Below are 23,250 nucleotides of genomic sequence, written 5' to 3'. Positions count from 1 at the left end.
GTCAAGTGTGCTGCTGCTGTTGCTGCTAATTCGCTTCAGTCGTGTCCGACTCTGTGCAACCCCGCAGATGGCAGCCCACCAGGCTCCCCTGTCCCTGGGATTCTCTAGGCAAGAACACTGGAATGGGTTGCCATTTCCTTCTCCAATGCATGGAAGTGAAAAGTGAAAGTGAAGTTGCTCAGTCGTGTCCGACTCTTAGCGACCCCATGGACTGCAGCCTACCAGGCTCTTCCGTCCATGGGATTTTCCAGGCAAGAGGACTGGAGTGGGTTGCCATTGCCTTCTGTAGTGTACGTAATGGTAAATTCTTGACTGTAATTGGTCTGAAATAATTTTCATTCTATTGTTAAAATTATTCTGTTTGAATTTACCCAATATGGTTAGTGTTCCCCTTGTTGCCAGAATTCAACCTCTGTATACCGGTCTGAAATGAATCTCAGAGACAGAGTTTTGAGTGAAGTAGAAAGAAATAACTTTAATGCTTTCACAGACAAAGGGGACCACAACAGGTTAATGCCCTCAAGACTGTATCCCTTCCATGTTGGGGGGTGGAGTGGGAGATAGCATGAGGAGTATTTAAGGTATTTAATGAGCAGGGTGTGATCAGCTCAGGAACATTCTTCTGATTGGTTGGTAGTGAGGTAACTGGGAGATAGCATCATCTACCTTCTGGTTCAAACCAGTCTAGGGTCTACATGCTAATGGGCAATGTTTTGTTAACTTCTTCCCCCAGCAGGGGTTTTCAGTATCTGCAAGACACCTTAAAGGACATGGTTCAGAATATTTTCTATAGTCCATGAGGAAAAACTAAAGGTCCTTGACTTTGTTTAATGGCTAAAGTATTATTATTTTGTCTTGACTGTATTCCTTTCTTTCCACATTTTCTCACTCCTCTGATTAAATTTACTCTTTGAAATGTTCTACAGACAAAAGCAGGTGGAGGACATGGGTAGGGGGTCTATTCTGGGAAGGTGTCATAGGGTCCTGCCTGATTACACCCTCTGTTTGAATAAACTTGAGAGAAATTTTTTCCTGACCATAGGCCCCTGATCTTTCTTTTCTTAGAACATTTGTTTAAGGTAACTTGGAACTATAAATCTTTTCTGCTTTGAAGGATAAATCTAGCCTCTTGCTAGTTGTACAACAAGGAATGTCTTTCTGAAGGAGCTGGGAGCCATCACTTTGAAATGTCCAGAAAGATAGAGCTCCTACCTCTGGGTCTCTCTGGGAGGGGAGGAGCCTGACTTTGATAAGTTGTATTTAGCAAATACAGATGACCTAATCACATTAAACACTTCACCCTTAACTCTTCCACTAGTTAACTTCAAAGCTTAAATTCTTATTTTGTTTCAGTGGAGCTGGGTTTGATCACATATATCTCAATAGCCTTGAAAAAACTCTGCTTTGCCTGTTCAACTTATCTAGGCCAAGTTTTCCCTGACAGAGTTTGATGTACCCCAGATTTCTATGCTTATATTTGTGTATTAATTTTATCATGCTCCTTCAATGTGAGGTTATGCTTTTTATTAATTCTGCAAATTATCAGTAATATTTCTCTCAGCTATTGTCTTTCCCCCATCTATTTTTTCTTTTCCTTGCTAGTAACACGTTGCCCTCCCCAATCTAGCTGATCTTTCAAACCTATCATTATCATTTATATAATTAATTCAATAACTTCAGTAAACCTCATTTGAAATGAATTCACATTTCAAAAGTTGATTGCATTGATTCCTTCTTTCCATCCTTCCTGCCATTTCTTGTGCATGTGTGCGTATTGGAGTTTTTTCACACCCAAGAACAAATCCAGTAGATAATATGTCTAAATTCCTCTTTGAAAGGTTGTGCAATGAAGTCCCAATTTCTTTATCCTCAAGGAGTTTCACAGCATTTTTTTTTCAGTCACCTTTCAAGATCAGGAAGTCTGGCTTCCATTTATAATGGAGGCTAAGACCCTTTCTCTTTTTGGATCCATTTTTTTCTCCTTTACCTATTTCTTGCCTTTGAAAATGTGTGTGTGTGGGTGTGTGTGTGTGTGTGTGTGTGTGGGCTCATGCTTGGTGGCTCAGTTCTGTTTGACTCTTTGCAACCCCGTGGACTGTAACCAACCAGGCTTTTCTGTCCATGGAGTGGGTTACCATTTCCTACTCCAGGGGATCTGCCTAACCCAGGCCTCTAACTGTGTCTCTTGCATCCCTTGCATTGGCCAGAAGATTCTTTAGCACTATGCCACCGAAACTTCCCTAGGAAGTGTAGTCAAACACAAAAAACCTTCATCTTTCAGAACCATTACCACTGTCTTTCTAATTCATCTCTGGAACACAAAGAAATTTGTGTTTTTAGGGCTGGGGAAGCAGAATGAGCCACCCTAGAAAGTGCCAATTTGGCTTTTGGATTATTTTGATTTGAAAAAAGTAAGAGCCCAGAAAACTCAGGAAGAGCTTATTCCCTCCCTCTTAACTATTTAAGAAAACTTAGCTAGGAATTCCTTGCCTGGAAGAGTGCTATTACCAAAGATAACTTTTGTATCCAAAATATATAGCTACATGATGTGACAAATAATTGTGTACCAAATCTTTGCTCTTCACATTTTCCTATGAATTGTCCTCTTCCTCTTTGAAGCTCCAGACCCCAGTCCTCTTCTCCTTAGCTCAGGTTGATATGTAAACCCCCATTACCTGATTATCAGGGAATCTCATATTTTTATAGGGCTCAGGCACAAACAAAATTTGTTTATCTGCCGTTAATCTGTCTTATGCCATTTTAATTACTAGACCAGCTAAAGAACTTAGAAGAGAAGAAGGGAATAGTTTTCAATCTCTATAGGATTCATCAACATTTGTTTAGTTGTTTTCTACCTAACTCTTTATCTAACAGCACTGTTTGTTTGGAGGGAAAGATGTATCAGAGAGTGAATTCTCTGAACTGTGGTGACAGGAAACCTATGGATTGGGTTTACATATTTATACTTCTATGTTGCCTGGAGATTTACAGGTTTATATTTTTAGTGAATCTGAACTCTAGACTAAACTGCCAACTGTCTTCTTGGTAACTCATTTGAATGTTTAATAGACATCCTCAAGTTTAAAATATCCAAATCAGAACACCTCCCAATCTTCTCCATTTCAGTAAATACAATGGTGCTAGTTTCTGTAAACCCACATTTAAAATCTATCCCAGACTTTCTTTTGCTACCTTAACTATATCAAATCTATTACCTCTGCAACTTTGTGAAACTAAGCAGCACTATCCTTTTTCTCTTAATGTGTGTGTGCATGCCAAGTCGCTTCAGTCCTGGGGATCTTCCTGACCCAGAGATTGAACTCTTCTCCCTTATGTCTCCTGCATTGGCAGATGGGTTCTTTTCCACTAGTGCCACCAGGGAAGCCCTTTTCTCTGAATAATATCACCATATTTTTTTTTTCATAGCATTCATGCTCTGGAACTGTTTTATTAATGCATTTATTTATTCATGCCATTTGCCTATCAACATGCAAGTTTGATAATCAAGTTCATCACCCATCTTGTATATTGGCTTTTTCTCTGTGTACAGAGCTGTGAATAAACTTAATGAATCTTGGGTAAATGAATGAAAATCATTCTTCAAGATCAGAGAGAGATCAGTTAGACTTTGAACTTGGTGCCAAAACTTACTTCTGTTCCTCCATAATAGACAGTATTAAAAAAGACTTAATTGCTTAATTTATATTTTAAAATATATACTTTATGTTTTTAAGAGAAAAATCAATTAAAGGTCATTTCCTATTGCTATTTTCATATAAATTGAAACTATGAAGAGATTAATTTCTTGATAATCTTGTTTATGTCTACAATATATTATAATATTTTACTGTGCAGGTTTACATCAGATACTACATTTGAGCAATAAGACTTTCAAAGTCAGTTGTTCTCAAACTTTAGTGTTTTATATAACCTCACAACTCACTCATTTCTATTGAATCAGATTCTCAATATGCTTTTATCTGCTAAACATTTATGTTTCCTCATGTATAAAATGAGAAAATACTTAGTAGTGGGAATTCTTAAGAGCTCTAAATAAGACATTTATGTATAAGTCCTTCGTACAATATATGGTACATACATGTGCTTGAAACTCTTTGCTATACTCACAGTTTCCTTCAGAAGTTTTCACTTTATTATATATCACTCATTTGATACTTAGTATCTACAAACTGATTAAAGTATAAGTGATTAATATTAAACTATGAATTCAAGGTGCACTATCAATCAGAAATTTTAAGAAACCCTTTAGATTACACATAGGTCCCCTTGGGATAATAGACTGCATTTCACTTTTAAGCTGGACTGACATACATCTTGAAAGGTGGTCATGAGTTGTTTATGAAGTACAATGAAACTCAAAAATGAATTACTTTTTCTTGGGTTTATTGATATTTAAACGTGGATGCAGAATGTGTTTTTACTTCATAAATTTTTAAATAGTAGCCACACTGGAAACTGCTGATAAAATATTCATTACTTAAATTCCATCCATCATCTCATTTTCATACTCCAAATTTTTTATGACAAAACGTGTGTGTGTTTAATTTTACTCTTTTCCTATCCACTGAATGAGTAATGAGAAACACAGAACAACTGCAAGAATTTAACTTCTACATACTATTTCTACATAAATCAGGTCTACTTGGAGGAGTGTAGTTGATTCCTATTCTGGGGTTTGAACAAGAGCCTGGGACTTGTGCCAAGAAAGAAATGTTATCTATCAGTGTCATCTATCAATATAGTCATATTAAAACGAAAAAAGAGCCAGCTTAAAAGGACACATAGGTGACAAATTTTGGAAAATTAGAGCATCAACATTTGCTTTGAAAAATCAAACTAGCAAAATAAATAAACATGACAGTTTAACTTTATTGAATTTTAAAAACCATTCTAAATACTGTAATTCTGGAAGGACCCTGTTTCATCTACAATCTAACACTTCTCTTTTGATAAAATTGTTTCATAAAATTAATATATATATATATTTATTTATTTATTTATTTTTGTTTGCTCTGGAACTTTGCTGCTTCATGGGCTTTTCCTGAGTTGCAGAATGCAGATTTCCTATTATGGCAGCTTCTTTTCCTGCAGATCACAGGGCTCTAGTCACCTGGGCTTGAGTAGTTACAGCACATGGGCTCAGTAGTTGGGGCTCCCAGACTCTAGAGAACAGGTTCAGTAGCTGTGGTGTATGGGCTTGGTAGCTCCTTGTCAGGTGGGATTTTCAGGGATCAGAGATCAAACCGTTGTCTCCTGCACTGTGTATTCTTTACCATTGAGGCACCAGGGAAGCCTTATACAATTATTTTTCAGAAAACTTAGTAATAAGTCAGTATTATTTATTTGTGTTTATACTTCAGTTCATTCACTCAGTCCTGTCCAACTCTTTGTGACTCCATGAACTGCAGCACACCAGGTTTCCCTGTCCATCACCAACTCCCAGAGCTTGTTCAAACTCATGTCCATCTAGTCAGGGAGGCCATCCAATCATCTCAGCCTCTGCCATCTCCTTCTCTTCCTGGCATCAATCTTTTTGAACATCAGGGTCTTTTCCAATGAGTCAATTCTTCGCATCAGGTGGCCAAAGTATTGGAGCTTCAGCTTCAGCATCAGTCCTTCCAATTAATATTCAGGACTGATTTCCTTTAGGATTGGCTGGTTTGATCTCCTTGCAGTCCAAGGGACTCTCAAGAGTCTTCTCCTACACCACAGTTCAAAAGTATCAATTCTTCAGTGCTCAGGTTTCTTTATAGTCCAACTCTCACATCCATACATGACTACTGGAAATACCATAACTTTGACTAGAGGGAACTTTGTTGGCAAAGTAATGTCTCTGCTTTTTAATATGCTATCTAGGTTAGTCATGGATAGGAGAGTTAAAGAAAGCTGAGTGCTGAAGAACTGATGCTTTGGAACTGTGGTGTTGGAAAACACTCTTGAGAGTTCCTTGGACTGCAAGGAGATCCAACCAGTCTATCCTAAAGGAAATCAGTCCTGAATGTTCATTGGAAGGACTTACATTGAAGCTGAAACTCCAATACTTTGGCCACCTGATACAAAGAGCTGACTCATTTGAAAAGACCCTTATGCTGGGAAAAATTGAAGGCAGGAGAAGAAGGGGACGACAGAGGATAAGATGGTTGTATGGCATCACCGACTCAATGGACATGAGTTTTAGTAAGCTCCCGGAGTTTGTGATGGACAGGGAGGCCTGGCATGCTGCAGTCCATGGGTTTTCAAAGAGTCAGACATGACTGAGCAACTGAACTGAACTGAAGGTTAGTCATAGCTTTACTTCCAAGGAGAAAGGGTCATTTAACTTAATGGTTGCAGTCACCATCTGCAGTGATTTTGGAGCCCAAGAAAAAAAAGTCTGCTATTGCTTCCATTGTTTCCCCATCTATTAGCCATAAAGTGATGGGACCAGATGCCATTATCTTTGTTTTTTGAATACTGAGTTTTAAGCCAACTTTTTCACTCTTCTCTTTCACTTTTATCAAGAGGCTCTTCAGTTCCTCTTCACTTTCTGCCATAAGGGTAGTGTCGCCTGCATATCTGAGGTTATTGATATTTCTCTCTGTAATCTTGATTCCAGGTGTGATTCATCCAGCCTGGCATTTCTCATGATGTACTCTGCATATAAGTTAAATAAGCAGGGTGACAATATACAGCCTTTATGTACTCCTTTCCTTATTTGGAACCATTTTCCATGTTTAGTGCTGACTGTTGCTTCTTGATCTGCATACATATTTCTCAGGAGGCAAGTAAGGTGGTCTGATATCCCCATCTTTTTCAGAATTTTCCAGTTTGTCATGTTCCACACAGTCAATGGCTTTGGTATGGTGAATAATGCAGAAGTATATGATTTTCTGCAACTCTCTTGCTTTTGTGATGATCCAATAGATGTTGGCAATTTGATCTCTGGATCTTCTGCCTTTTCTAAATCCAGCTTGAACATCTGGAAGTTCTTGGTTCACATGCTTTTGAAGTCTTCCACGGAGAATTTTGAGCATTACTTTGTTACTGTGTAAAATGAGGACAATTGTGCAGTAGTTTGAACATTCTTTGGCATTGTCTTTCTTTGAGATTGGAATGAAAACTGACTTCCAGTCCTGGGCCACTGCTGACTTTTCAAAGTTTGCTGGCATATTGAGTGCAGCACTTTAACTGCATAGTCTTTTAGAACTTGATATAGCTCAGCTGGAATTCCATCACTTCCATGATTTTTGTTCATAGGCATGCTTCTTAAGGCCCACTAGACTTCAGACTCCAGTATGTCTGGCTCTAGGTGAGTGATTACACCATTGTGGTTATGCGGGTAATTAAGATGTGTTCTGTATAGTGTTTATATTTAGTGTATAGTAAAAATAAATGTAATAGTCAATGAAACAAATTGTTTTTGATAATTATTTCTGTAACAAAAAAGGAATTAACATGTGAAATGTATAAAACACTTCAACCCAAAATTATAAACTTTATTTTTAAATGTATTATGTCTTCTACTTTCTTTTTATCTCTTCTATAATATGGTAAATGACAGCTAAAAATTTTTAAAGCCATATATTTTCAGTGGAAAATTACCACTACTATATATATATACATATTTTAATATATAAAAATATTTATTATGGCTTTCCTCTTTTCTGTATCTTTCAAATACCAGATACATGAAAAATTAGTCCCTTCTTATGTATTATTACATCCATAATACTAATAAGCTTCTACTTTTAGAGAATGCTGAATATTTAAAGCTTTCAAGTTTTAAATTACTGATACATTCACAATATGTTCAAAAGCTTTCTTCAGTTATAAAAATGGAGTTGCATTCTTTGTTCAAAAATTTTTGGCCTAATTGTAAATGCAATCTTTGAAGTGTCAATCATCTAAATCCTTAAGGTCAGAGATTTTTTTAAATGCAAGATAACTGCTCAACTCAGAATATATTCTATTCTTTGATTTAGTGCATATTTTGGATTAACAAATGAAAGTAGAGGTCTCTTCGGAAATCTCTAACTCTGCTTGCTACACCTTCAACAAATTTACCATTTAAAATATTTAGCATTCACTATATTCTGAGAGGTAATGTTTGAAAGTCATTTTATGTGTAACAGATATATATATATATATATATATATAGAGAGAGAGAGAGAGAGAGAGTTTGTTTGTTTAGTGTTGCTTTTCTTGGGTGTTACTCTTGGAGAAGAATATAAAGAAAAAAGAAACAGTCACCATGAGTGATGGATTTTTGGATATGGTAAGTGAAACAAGTCTCTTTCTTTTTGCTTTCTCTAGGGAACATTAGTAAGCATATTTGATTCCTCATGGGTATTAATACAAAGAAAAAAGAACCCAGGCCCTTAAGCTCAGTTAAACGACAAGTTAAATGTGAAAACATTAAAGAAGATGGAAAAATTATAAACTATTTCAAAGGAAATAAGGACCTTAAGAAACAGATGATAAATAGATGTTTTCATCAGAATATTCACTGTCTGAGGCAAGCCCATGTTTTTACTCAGTACTATTCTGCTATATTTTCTTTAGCTATTTCATGATATTTCATTTACATATGAATGAGAAATGCCTTGTAAAATTTATAATACATTTGAGAAATGAAAAATAATTATGTTTTCATGAAAATTTCTTAACATTTTTATTCTATGTCATTGATAATTTGAGGGATTATGGTTGGTTATATTATAAACTGAAGCAAATATTTATATGAAGAATCAATATTTTATTTTATTTTTGATGAATGTTATTATAGAAAAACAGTGGATAAAGAATGACCTCTTTAGGGTAGAAATATTTATATGTAAATGTTTATGAAATAGCATTTAATATCTTGAGATTAAAATTTTGCATATATCTCAGTGGAGATTCTGTTTAATTAAATACAAGTTCTCTCTATTACCTTATGTTCTAAAATATTAATGACCTGAACCAGAGTCTGCATTAAAAGAGAGGTCATGGTTTGTGTTCTCTGCAGTCTCCAATATGAGGAAATAAATAATATCACTAATCTATGCTAACAGAGACATACAAACTTACTTAATTTCTCTGATACACTTGATTGCTTTCTAAGTGTGCTTTTTCATTAGCATCTGAATCATTAAGTAGATCCAAAGTGCAAGATTTCATTAAATTACAGTTCTTATAAATGACAAATTGTTGAACACCAATGGTTACATAAACTACCATGTGGAATTTCTGAAGAGCTAAATTCCTTAATTGTGTGAAAGAACATTAATTATTTTGGAAAAAAATTAAGTAGCTTCACCAAAATACCAGAGTAGAAAAGAGGAGACTAATAAGAGAGAGAGTAGGAATTGAGATTGGAAAGAAAGTCAGGGATTTTTCAGGGAGCTTTCATATACGAGGTTAAAAAAATCTAAGTTTATTCTGGAAATATGAAGATACATCATGACATTGAGGGTGGTCAAAAAATAGATGGAGAACAGTGAGTGAAAAAAAATTTTTTTTAATTGGAAAAATAGTAGAGTTCTTCAATAGTTAGAACTAATTTGCTGCATTAGAAGCAAGGAAAGGATAGAGGTAAAAAGACAAGAGGGAAATAAGCAGGTAAGACCCAATCATTTGGGATCCTTCCTGGAAAATACCAGAAAAGAAGTGATGCTGACTAAAGATAAGAGGGTAAAGTCCATTGAGAACCCAGCCACCTAGGGACCTTCCCCTTACCTCACCCATAATGGGGGAAACTATGGTCAGGAGGTGGGCAGCTGAACTTGATAAACAAGAAGCAGAGTGACATGATACAACTTCTGTGGGCTGCCCATGCCCAGACTTTGTTGCTCAATTTGATCTCTGTTTCCTCTGCCTTTTCTAAATCCAGCATGAACATCTGTAATTTCATAGTCCACATACTGTTGAAGCCTGGCTTGGAGAATTTTCAGCATTACTTCGCTAGCGTGTGACATGAGTGCAATTGTGTGATAGTCTGAACATTCTTTGGCATTGCCCTACTTTGGGGTTGGAATGAACACTGACTTTTTCTAGTCCTGTGACCACTGCTGAGTTTTCCAAATTTGCTGGCATATTGAATGCAACACTTTAACAGCATCATCTTTTAGAACTTGAAATAGCTTAGCTGGAATTCCATCACCTCCACTAGCTTTGTAGGAGTGCTTCCTAAAGACCATTTAACTTTTCAGTCCAAGATATCTGGTTCTAGATGAGTGACACCATCATGGTTATCTGGGTCCTTAAGACCGTTTTTGTACAGTTCTTTCATGTTTTCTTGCCATCTTTTTTTAATCTCTTCTGGTTCTGATAGATCCTTGCCATTTCTGTCCTTTATTGTGTCCATATTTGCATGAAATATTCCCTTGGTATCTCCAATTTTCTTGAAGAGCTCTCTAGTCTTTCTTATTCTATTTCCCTCTTTTTCTTGGCATTGTTCACTTTTAAAAGGCTTTCGTAACTCTCTTTGCTCTTCTTTGAAACTCTGCATTCAGTTGGGTATATCTTTCCTTTCCTCCTTTGCCTTTCACTTCTTTTCTCAGCTATTTGTAAGCCCTCCTCAGACAACCACTTTGCCTTTTTGCATTTCTTGTTCTTGGAGATGGTTTTGGTTACTGTCTCTTGTACAATGTCACGAACCCCTGTCCATAGTTCTTCAGACACACTCTTTATCAGATCTTATCCCTTGGAATTTATTTGTGACTTCTACTATATAATTATAAGGGATTTGATTTAGGTTATGTCTAGGGAGTATGTAATTTCCTAGGTTCTGTCTCACCACAGTAAAGATTTGAAAAGGCACACCAGTGTTACAACTCAGAGTTTTATTAGGCAAGCAAAGGAAAGTACACCCCTTGAGGCATGAGGGTAGGCTGACCCCAAAGGAGCCAGCTGCCTCTTTTTATGTTTTATCGCCTTCCCCTGAGTCTTCCCTAGGCAAATTGGGCTAGCCAAGAAGGGGGTGCATTTGTTTCACTTGAAGTTCTCACTCAGGTCCACTGATATTCTTTTGTTCCATTTTCATGGGCTTTTTCCTTTTTTTGTCTTTTAGCCACATCCATTTTGGAGTCCTTTCTCCTATTCTAACTACCTAGCAGTTATATCTGAATGGCCTACTGATTTTCTCTATCTTCTTCACTTTAAGTCTGAATTTTGTACTAAGTAGCTCATGCCCAGACTAGACAGATATATAGTCTGTCTAACAAACCTCTAACACCTCTAAAAAACCCAAACTAATAATAACAACAGTATTATAAAATCTGCACCTGGTTCCCTCCACCACCACCATGGGAATTTCTTAACAAATGAAAGGTGAGGGCATGCACAATAATAACTTTTTATGGCCTCAAGACAGTCAGTCAAATAGCAATCGCCTGTCACACATGATCACCCCTGACTCCTCACAGAATAACTCCTTATAAACATCCTTAAGCCTGTACCTGTATGGGGGGGCTGGTTTAACCTCACAGAAATAGCCCACTCTCCCTTTGAGAGTACTGTTGTTCTTCAGTCACCCAGTCATGTCTAACTCTTTGTGACCCCATGGACACATGCCAGGCCTCCCTGTCCCTCACCATTTCTGAATTTGCCCAAGTTCATGTTCATTGCATTGGTGGTGCTGTCCAGCCATCTATGCTTTAAAAAACTTTGCTTTGTGCTTAAATCTGAAGTAGTAGTTTGCAAATTTTTGCTTGCTATTGCAAGGATTGAAATTGCTAGTCTGGGTCTCCTGTTATCTCTTTGGTTAAGGCTCTCTGACATGTCATCACCACCAACCCCATAAGAGATTCAGGTGAGTCATGATGTGAGATTTCAGGGAAGGAAAGGTGAGTGTCTGAATTTAAATCAGGAACACGAGACTGTGTGTGCAGGAGCTAAAATGAGCACTAAGTGACTTGCAGATGATGATGTCTTCTAAGGACTGCTCTTATGATGTGAGAGTGAAACCATACATGACCCTGTAGGGCTCATGGGCACAAAAGCCTTCCTGTGTCCCTAGTTTCTTAATTACAGGAAATAGGCTTCATTGAGCCTCCTTGACCTTCCCTGAATTTCAAAAATCAGGTTTAAACACTTGCTAATTAGAGAAGGGAGGGGTTGTAGACAAGGGATGAATAGTTAAGAGAAACAATAGTGCAGCCTCAGGCAGAGGGTCCCATCAAGGAATATACAAAACAATATCTTTGAGTGTTTGCAGATAATGAAGCCTCCATCAGGAGGAAGAACCTAATGGTATGCTGCCCACATGTAGATACCCATAAGTGCTGTAGACCCCAGATTAGCTAGAACCAGAAGATTGATGATACTGACTCCCAGTTACCTCACCATCAACCAGTCAGAAGAATATCAAGAAGCTGACCACACTCTCTTTGAACTATAATTATAAAACCTCACAATCACTTCAGGTTCGGACATAGAGTCTTGAGGCCTTTAGCCTGCTCTGGCTCCCTTTTTCTAAAAATATTCTTCTTTTCTACTTCACCCAGAACTGTTTCCAAATATTAATTTGATGTCAGGTTACAGAGGCCAGATTCAGCTTCAAAAGCTGCAGATGTCAGTTTCAGAATTGCTCCTGGATTTATTTTCATGGACAACCAAGATAATATTATCCAGAAATTACATAGAGTGGTCAGAGAAGTACCGTAAAACTCATGTGACAAGACTGATGGCAGCACCGAAATTAACAAAGAGAGAAATGCTATTTTGAAATGCAAGTGAACGATTTTATGGTAGCCAAGGCAGGTCTGGTGGCTCAGGTGGTAAAGAACCTGCCTACAATGCAAAAGACTTGTGTTCAATCCCTGCACCAGGAAGATACCCTGGAGAAGGGCATGGCAACCCACTCCAGTATTCTTGCCTGGAGAATTCCAAGGACAGAGGAACCTCACAGGTATAGGCCATGGAGTAGCAAAGAGTCAGACATGGCTGAGCAACCAACACATTCACTTTCAAGCACATTCAAAATATTAAGAAGAGAGAAAATTATCCCGAGTCAAGTATTAATAGCACAGTTTCAAGTGAGGAATGTGCTGAAATTTGACCATGATGAAGACTATTTACAATTGTATGAAGGCTTTTTTTCTTTCCTTCTTTTCTTTTTCTTTCAAAACTTTTTCCTTCTTTAACTTCATATATATATTTTTCATATTAATCTTTATATCTAGTTAACAAATATTCTATTTGTGTGTTTGGTTGTTTGTATTTTTACATACATTCATTAACTGACTTTTCTTATCCACATAATGTTCTCTTTCATTCCTCTTACTTGATAAAAATACAGAATTAAAGCCAATTTTTTCTTTTAGCATAGGAATTTAATAGCACTTTTCATTCAAGGGTCTTAAAAATAAATTGAGTTTACTATCTTATAAAGAAAAATTCTGGTACATTACCTTACATAATACTGTACTTTTTTGGGCTAGTTTGCAGAAAATGTATCTATTCAAGAGATAGAGTAATTTACTTAAAAATAAAATTAAAATAGTTTTAGAAACTATAAGACATAGGACGCAAATTCTATTCATAGAATTAACCACCACAAGAAATATAACTGTTAAAAGCAAAAGAATATAAAAGGGAAAATGTAAATTAGTGAACATCATCTTGAATATATCTTATCATCCATTATGCTTTAGGAGAAAGAGACAGAAAATAAAACTTAATGAGTAGTTGTCTAAGTTCCTCTACCATTTAATGTTCTCCAAATTAACTTTCTGAAGCTAACCAGAAACAAAACCCGTCAGGAGATCAAATTTTATAACCTGCATGAAAAGAAAGATTCTTCAAGAATTTCAGTTAGGAATGATTCTTAGGAATAAATGTCAGCAGACAATATTGTTTGCAGTCAATTCCTGTTAAAGATATACCAGTCACTGTTTAATATGAATTAAGATTGAAGTTACCACAGAAATGCTGTAAGAGGTGTTTTGTTTTGCTTTTGCTTTTTTTTTCTAGTGTTTGTTACTGTTTTCTCATTTCTCACAACTTGTATCCAGTTGAAGATCCTGGCTTTGCACTCTGCAGATTCTCTGCACCCTGAATGATTTTGCTTCCTCAGGGCCACAATCCATTACATCTGTCTCAGCTTGGCTGATGCTCTGGCCATGGTTCTCTCTGCATTGAACACTCCTGGCACATTTTTCTGGCCTTTCAAACTTGAAACAAAATGAAAGTTAAAAAGAAATACAGAGGATGAATATTGTGCAAAACTGAGATGAAGAGGAGTGATTATCTTTCCAGCAAGGTTGGTTTTGACCCTTCAATTCTCAACAAACACTAATTATACACTTGCCACAATCTTACCTCAGGAAATAAGGGTAAGCCAAAAATAATATTTGAACCTCACATAATTTGATATCATTCTAATGTGTTTGTGGGGGAGGAAAGAAACAAATAAAATGGCAATAATAACATGATATGGAAAAATTATGTGATCACTGGGTGTTATATAACATATGAGCCCAAAGAACTACAAGAAAAGCTGACAGTGTCTGTTACCTCCTGGTCACCTAATAACATCAGTAACAACTGAATCCATCCATAAGAATGTTAACTTCAAAGGGGCAGAAATGTTTTATTTTCATAACTGTTCTACTTCAAGCACCCCTCCCATAAGATTACTAAGCATTCAATAAATATCTATCAAAATACTGAATGAAATACTTTGAGGTATTTGAACAAAAATCATATTCTCAGCAAATTCAACTTTCTTATTAGAACTTGAAAGAAGGCAAACAAAGCTATGATCACTTACATAATTCTCAACAATACTTTTTACTTCTTGCAGCCTTAAACTTTAAAAAATGCATATTTATACAACCAAAACACTGTAAAATGGGGATTATTTGTAACTTAAATTTTGGAACATGTACACTTCATATTTATTAGGATTTTAAACCAAAGGACTGCTCTAGTTTTCATAAGACTTTCTCCTGTGCTATATATATATATATATATATATTTTTTTTTTTTTTTTCCCCTAATCTCATCATTCTCAATCAACTACTGGAAAAAGTCTTGAGAGATTATCATCTGACTGGTCATTTTGCTTTGATGAGCATAGTTGGAGTTTCACATTCTTTGTTGTTGTTCAGTTGCTAAGTCCTATCCTACTCTTTGAGACCCCATGGACTGTGGCATGCCAGGTGTCCCTGTCCTTCACTACATCCTGGAGTTTGCTCAAACTCATGTCCATTGAGTCAATGATGTCATCCAACCATCTCATCTTCTGTCTCCCCCTTCTCCTCTTGCCTTCAATCTTTGGAATAAAGGAATCAGTTCAGTTCAGTTGTTCTGTCGTGTCCCACTCTTTGCGATCCCATGAGTTGCAGCACACCAGGCATCCCTTTCCATCACCAACTCCCAGAGCTCATTCAAACTCACGTCCATCAAGTTGGTGATGTCATCCAGCCATCTCATCCTCTGCCGTCCCCTTCTTCTCCTGCTGCCCCCAATCCCTCCCAGCATCAGACTCCTTTCCAATGAGTCAACTCTTCGCATGAGGTGGCCAAAGTACTGGAGTTTCAGCTTTAGCATCATTCCCTCCAAAGAACACCCAGGACTGATCTCCTTCAGAATGGACTGATTGGATCTCCTTGCAATCCAAGGGACTCTCAAGAGTCTTCTCCAACACCACAGTTCCAAAGCATCAATTCTTCAGAGCTCAGCTTTCTTCACAGTCCAATTCTCACATCCATACACGACTGCTGGAAAAACCATAGCCTTGACTAGACGGACCTTTGTTGTATGGAGTAAAGGAATAGCCAAGCAGAAAATTCAGATGACTAGCAACTTAAACTTTTGGAAGAGAGAAGAGAGGAGGTAAAGTTGCCTTCCTCTCACATAAATTTCTACTTGTTTAGCAAGTAAACATGAGCCTCACCTGCCCCTTAGCACCATAGAGACAAAGACTGTATTCTCTTTTTGTAAAATGTAAGACTATCATATCTGCAAATCTGAAACTAACAATTAAAATTCTTTTTAACTTAAAGCCTGAGCATCTCCATTTCTTTTCTTAGAATATCCTTATGAAATCATCAAAATTCTTCCACTTCCCAGGAGTTTCTATACAAAAAACTGAGAGAGGGAGGCTAAAAATCTCAGTCCACCTCCCAGCTGTCTGGTTGTTCAAGCAACTCAGAATGTGTCCTGAGTTCACTTTCACACAGCTGTGCTCATTACTTTACGCATACAGATATAAAGAAAAAACTAAAAAGGAAATATATTGAAGAAAGTTCTGGATATTGAAAATATAAAAAGCAAATGATAGAAAATAAATTTTACCAAGGATTAGAGCATTTTATTTAACTGATCAGAACTATAAATTAAATAGACATGAGTAATGCTGATATTTAGGATAAGACAGAATCTTGGTTCTGCTAAGAAATTATTAATCTTGAAAGTATCTTGCTTTTATAAAGAATTTGGCCCTTTGAAAATTTATTCAATTATTTAGGATTTTTTTTTACCTTCATTATTTAAGATGTTATAGAATTACAGTATTCTCTATATAATACTTTCTTTGTACAATTTCAGTTGAAATGAGCCCTGTTTCTTAGAGAAAACTATAGATTCTGAATTATCATATTGTTTCATATGAGAATAAAAACGTTTTCTAGATGAATGCAATTAAAAATGTCCAATAGATTTTCCAATTAGTTGTTTCAATATGATGGTCATAAACTTCATTTTAGAGTAAAAATGCAAAGACTCTTCCATATCCCATTTCTTAAGGAGAAAAGAAATAATATTTTGCAATTCACTTATTTATTACATACTTTTCAAATGTGTATATGACACCACCCTTATGGCAGAAAGTGAAGAGGAACTAAAAAGCCTCTTGATGAAAGTGAAAGTGAAGAGTGAAAAAGTAGACTTAAAGCTCAACCTTCAGAAAATGAAGATCATGGCATCCGGTCCCAACACTTCATGGGAAATAGATGGAGAAACAGTGCACACAGTGTCAGACTTTATTTTTTATTGGGCTCCAAAATCACTACAGATGGTGACTGCAGCCATGAAATTAAAAGACGCTTACTCCTTGGAAGGAAAGTTATGACCAACCTAGATAGCACATTCAAAAGCAGAGACATTACTTTGCCAACAAAGGTCCGTCTAGTCAAGGCTATGGTTTTTCCTGTGGTCATGTATGGATGTGAGAGTTGGACTGTGAAGAAGGCTGAGCGCTGAAGACTTGATGCTTTTGACCTGTAGTGTTGGAGAAGACTCTTGAGAGTCCCTTGGACTGCAAGGAGATCCAACCAGTCCATTCTGAAGGAGATCAGCCCTGGGATTTCTTTGGAAGGAATGATGCTGAAGCTGAAACTCCAGTACTTTGGCCACCTCATGCGAAGAGTCGACTCATTGGAAAAAATCCTGATGCTGGGAGGGATTGGGGACAGGAGGAGAAGGGGACGACAGAGGATGAGATGGCTGGATGGCATCACTGACTCGATGGACGTGAGTCTGAGTAAACTCCAGGAGTTGGTGATGGATAGGGAGGCCTAGCGTGCTGCGATTCATGGGGTCGCAAAGAGTCAGACACTAATGAACAACTGATCTGATCTGATATATGTTTATGTCAAATTTCATATGTTGTTTTTATTATTATTTTATTGTGAACACATCCCAAATCATTAAATATTCTTTGAAAATTCAATGTTTCATGACTGTATGATAACCTGTGTTGCTGCTGCTGTCGCTGCTAAGTCGCTTCAGTTGTGTCCGACTCTATGGACCCCATAGACGGCAGCCCAGCAGGCTCCGTCGTCCCTGGGATTCTCCAAGCAAGAACACTGGAGTGGGTTGCCATTTCCTTCTCCAATGCATGAAAGTGAAATGTGACAGTGAAGTCATTCAGTTGTGTCCGACTCTTCGAGACCTACCAGGGCAGCAGCCTACCAGGCTCCTCTGTCCGTGGGAGTTTCAGGCAACAGTACTGGAGTGGGTTGCCATTGCCTTCTCCCATGATAATCTATGAATGTACCATAATTTTAAAAATAATACTTTATGTCTTAACTCCTAATTAATCAAATTGTCATTTAATAATGTGATGGAGATCACTATTTAATACTGATAATAATAACTAGATCATATTTGATGTGAAAAACATGAAGAAAAATGACAAAATCAGAATCTTGACAAATAAAATATTTATACCTGAAATGTTGAACAAAGTAAAAACTTACACCCTAACTCACAATGCAAAATTCAGAAAGCAAAAGGAAAACTTCATTTAAAAAATTGATAAGAACATTGCTGAATTTTAAAGTAGAAAAATTATCCAGGGACCAGTAATAAAAAGGAATCCCACAAGAAACAGTAAGAGATACACTTGTTTACTTCCAGGAGGTAACTATCTCAGATCTATTAACTATCATGGTGCTTGTGATTTGTAATCCCTTAGGGACAAGATATAAGCCCACAGATACTCTGGATAGGAAATCTGGAACTAGACTCCCTGCATAATGCAAGCAGGTGGCAAAGGACTGAATATCAGAACCCCTGAGCAGGGACAATTCTTCTTTTTCTGCCATTTAGGCATGAAAGAAACATTTGGGGATAGCAGAGTAACATGACAAATTCAGATTCTAAAGGGAATACATGAAACAAAGCTTGCCTACAGCTTGGACAGAGTAGACTGCTATGTGACAGAGAAATCAATTTTCATCTCATAAAATCCATTCAGTTTTTAGACTACTGTTCGAATAACCTAGATTTTATCCTAATACTCTTACTATTTAAATGATATGTCTTAACATGTGATTAAACTGTCCACAGTATTAAAGGACAGATTTTGTAGTGTCATGTAGAAAAATGTGGTTTTATTTTCTGTTTAGGACAAGGAAGTCTGGCGTGCTGTAGTCAATGGGGTCGCAAAGAGTCAGACAAGACTGAGTGACTGAACTGAACTGAAGCTCCTTATGAAAGGTGTTGCTTTGCTGACATTTTTCCTCAAAGTAAGTAGCATATAACAATTTACTAAGTACAAATAAAAATGTATTTTAAATATCTTTCATGGATTTTGCCTGATTGTTCAGTTTTAATTATTTGTGAGAAAGATTTTATAACTTCAACGAATATACTTAATATAACGTAGGTGTGAAGGGTTAATGGTGGGCAGATAACTCTTGATTTGAATTTATCAAGAGTTCATATGCTGTTGACCACACAATGCAAAAAAGATTCAACCCCAATTTTTTATTGAAATATAAATATCACAAGAGATGCTTTAAATAGAACTAGTGCAAAGGATTTCTAGAATCAGCTAGCCTCCCTTTTGGACACATCTACTTCATCACAAAGTTCTTTTGGTTCCTGCTTTCTGAAATCATGTTAATAGCTTCTCCAGTATCTTATTTTTCACAATAATTCAACACTGGTTCTTAAAGACTATTATACAGCAAAGCCTGAAGAGCAACAGCTAGCTTTGCCAATCACGTTCTCTTAGAAAGTAGTTCAGCAACCACTTATGATCACTCAAAGCATATCATCTATGGTTCTCACTCTTCATACTTCAGCTTTAAGTACTTAATCCATTTGTGATATTCTAATGTGGAATTTCACTTTATTCTCCTCTGTGATAATTTTAAAGTATGTCTACTAATCCTTCAACACCTCTTCCTCAAAAAGTGCAACCTAATTCCCCTGCCTTAGTGACTTGCTTATATAAAACAAAAGTATCACATCACAACACTCCCCTCACTACATTGCTCAAATTTTGATTTTTTAAAAAATTTTTATCATTCAATATTATGTGCAACATATATGTACAACATATCGACTCTATATTTCCATATGGACAAAAAAAAGGTTGATATTTGTATTTATGGTAGTGTGATTTTTTTTTCTTTTAACCTTTGCATATTTTTGACATTTCACTGGGTCTTCCTTAATCCTAGACATGTCACTGTTAGCTGTGTGAAAGTTCTACAGGGTGGCTTTATGCTTATTTTAAAAGGTGAATGAAATATACTATCATCTAGGGTTGGGTCTTATCTAATTGAGCAGAAACATCTGGTCTCCCTCAAGGGTCTATGTTAAATGGTTTATTATTAATTTTGTATGTTAATGACTTGGAACCCTTTAAATTTATGAAGCCAGCAGGGTTATTATTTTTGTCAATGACACACATTACTTGAAAAAGTCACTACAAATTAATGCTTTTTCTTCAGTAATAGAACATTGGCATAATATGAATATAACTTGAAGTTGTTCATAAAAGTTTTAAAAATTAATTCAATAATTATTGTTTAATCAATAGAAAATATTCTTTATTGGAAATCCAATCAATTATACAATTTGAATCAGCAATGCCAGGAAAGTTATCTTTATAAGATAAATATACAATCATATTTAAGAAAGAAATTTTAAAATATATATATTCTATAGCAATTAACTAGTAGAATTGTATGTTTACCCAAAATTTTTAATACTGGCCATATAATTACACTGATGAGTTTTTAAAGCCAGTGTTTTAGGAATGGCTATAAATGGTTCAGAATATGCTTTAACCTCTAAGGAACAATGGCAAGATAATTACCAAGCTAAACAATAAATTGCAGTTTTGAATATTTTTTCCTGAATAAGAACACTGCTCTTGGATTGTTTGATAACTATCGACAAAATTTGCTTAGATGCTTTTAAGATCTCCTTTAGAATATGACATAGAAGTCTATTATTTGTGTAAATATATGCTAACTGCCTGTGTTATCAGAACCATGATTAAGTGTAGTATAATAATCTGTTCCACAGTGCCTCCTATTCACATATTCAAAGTGTTAATTTGCTCAAAGTCATTTTTCTGAGTATTCTTACCTTCTGTTCCCATTAGTGAAAATTTATTACATGCTGAATCTCCCAGCCTCCTCCAGATCACGACCATAGATATTTCAGCTCTATTATCCACATCTGCCACAGGTTTAACTCTTCAGGTCATCCTTTCTCTTTCTCCTTTGACTCCTCTCTAATTTGTACATAGCCAATAAATTTTCATGATTCAAGGTACCTAAGTAGCTGCTGAGAAGAAATTTAATATCTTTTATCCAGCATTCTTGTGTTTTGAAACAAGGTGTTATTGCTCTTGCTATTGATACTTTTATTCATATAACTTCTCATATTACTTTTTAAAAATGTTTATTTATTTTTAAATTATTTATTTATCTGTTTGACTGCACCAGGTCTTACTTGCAGAATGTGGGGTCTTCAGTTGCAGCATGCAGGATCTCTGACCAGGGATTGAATCCAGGCCCCCTTAGCAGTGGGAGCACAGAGTCTTAACCACTAGACCACCAGGGAAGTCCCTAATTTCTCATATTATTTAGCAACTCTAATGTTATAGTGAATGCAGCCAATTTAGATTACAGAAATAAAGAAAAATAACAATGTGTCTTTCATACAAACTTGTCATCTGTCAGAGATGCTTACCAATTTTCAAGTTTAAACCCAGAACCTGGCACAATATTTCTTAAATACCTCATTTTCAAAATCTTAGTATATATTCTAGCTCATTAAGTATATATAGATATCTGTCTGGTACATGAGTTTGTTTTTTTTCTGTTTTTTTATTTTATTTTGTAATTTCACAATATTGTATTGGTTTTGCGATATATCAAAATGAATCCGCCACAGGTATACATGTGCTCCCCATCCTGAACCCTCCTCCCTCCTCCCTCCCCATACCATCCCTCTGGGTCGTCCCAGTGCACCAGCCCCAAGCATCCAGTATCCTGCATCGAACCTGGACTGGCAACTCGTTTCATACATGATATTTTATCATTACCATCTTTCTAAATTCCATATATATGCCTTAGTATACTGTATTGGTGTTTTTCTTTCTGGCTTACTTCACTCTGTATAATAGGCTCCAGTTTCATCCACCTCATTAGAACTGATTCAAATGTGTTCTTTTTAATGGCTGAGTAGTGCTCCATTGTGTATATGTACCATAGCTTTCTTATCCATTCATCTGCTGATGGGCATCTAGGTTGCTTCCATGCCCTGGCTATTATAAACAGTGCTGTGATGAACATTGGGGTACACGTTTCTCTTTCCCTTCTGGTTTCCTCAGTGTGTATGCCCAGCAGTGGGATTGCTGGATCATAAGGCAGTTCTATTTCCAGTTTTTTAAGGAATCTCCACACTGTTCTCCATAGTGGCTGTACTAGTTTGCATTCCCACCAACAGTGTAAGAGGGTACACTTTTCTCTACACCCTCTCCAGCATTTATTGCTTGTAGACTTTTGGATCGCAGCCATTCTGACTGGCGTGAAATTGTAGCTCATAGGGGTTTTGATTTTCATTTCTCTGATAATGAGTGATGTTGAACATCTTTTCATGTGTTTGTTAGCCATCTGTATGTCTTCTTTGGAGAAATGTCTATTTAGCTCTTTGGCCCATTTTTTGATTGGGTCATTTATTTTTCTGGAATTGAGCTGTAGGAGTTGCTTGTATATTTTTGAGATTAGTTGTTTGTCAGTTGCTTCATTTGCTATTATCTTCTCCCATTCTGAAGGCTGTCTTTTCACCTTGCTTATAGTTTCCTTTGCTGTGCAGAAGCTTTTAAATTTAATTAGGTCCCATTTGTTTATTTTTGCTCTTTTTCCAATATACTGGGAGGTGGGTCATAGAGGATCCTGCTGTGATCTATGTCGGAGAGTGTTTTGCCTATGTTCTCCTCTAGGAGTTTATAGTTTCTGGTCTTACATTTAGATCTTTAATCTATTTTGAGTTTATTTTTGTGTATGGTGTCAGAAAGTGTTCTAGTTTCATTCTTTTACAAGTGGTTGACCAGTTTTCCCAGCACCACTTGTTAAAGAGATTGTCTTTAATCCATTGTATATTCTTGCTTCCTTTGTCAAAAATAAGGTGTCCATATGTGCGTGGATTTATCTCTGGGCTTTCTATTTTGCTCCATTGATCTATATTTCTGTCTTTGTGCCAGTACCATACTGTCTTGATGACTGTGGCTTTGTAGTAGAGCCTGAAGTCAGGCAGGTTGATTCCTCCAGTTCCATTCTTCTTTCTCAAGATCACTTTGGCTATTCGAGGTTTTTTGTATTTCCATACAAATTGTGAAATTATTTGTTCTAGCTCTGTGAAGAATACCGTTGGCAGCTTGATAGGGATTGCACTGAATCTATAAATTGCTTTGGGTAGTATACTCATTTTCACTATATTGATTCTTCCAATCCATGAACATGGTATATTTCTCCATCTATTAGGGTCCTCTTTGATTACTTTCACCAGTGTTTT

General features: G+C 36.4%; 1 long non-coding RNA gene across 1 annotated transcript; it reads left to right on the top strand.

Annotated features, from left to right (window-relative positions):
- Nucleotides 1-773: 773 nt before the first annotated feature.
- Nucleotides 774-21,291, top strand: LOC129644752 (uncharacterized). Its single transcript, XR_008710960.1, has 3 exons — nt 774-813; nt 18,837-18,956; nt 21,177-21,291. It is a non-coding gene; the product is annotated as an uncharacterized LOC129644752 (long non-coding RNA).
- Nucleotides 21,292-23,250: the final 1,959 nt, after the last annotated feature.

Source organism: Bubalus kerabau, chromosome 2 (genome assembly GCF_029407905.1).
Source record: "Bubalus kerabau isolate K-KA32 ecotype Philippines breed swamp buffalo chromosome 2, PCC_UOA_SB_1v2, whole genome shotgun sequence".
NCBI classification, from domain to species: Eukaryota; Metazoa; Chordata; class Mammalia; order Artiodactyla; family Bovidae; genus Bubalus; species Bubalus kerabau.
Note: the sequence above shows the minus strand (reverse complement) of the source record. Positions and strands in the feature narration are given on the sequence as shown.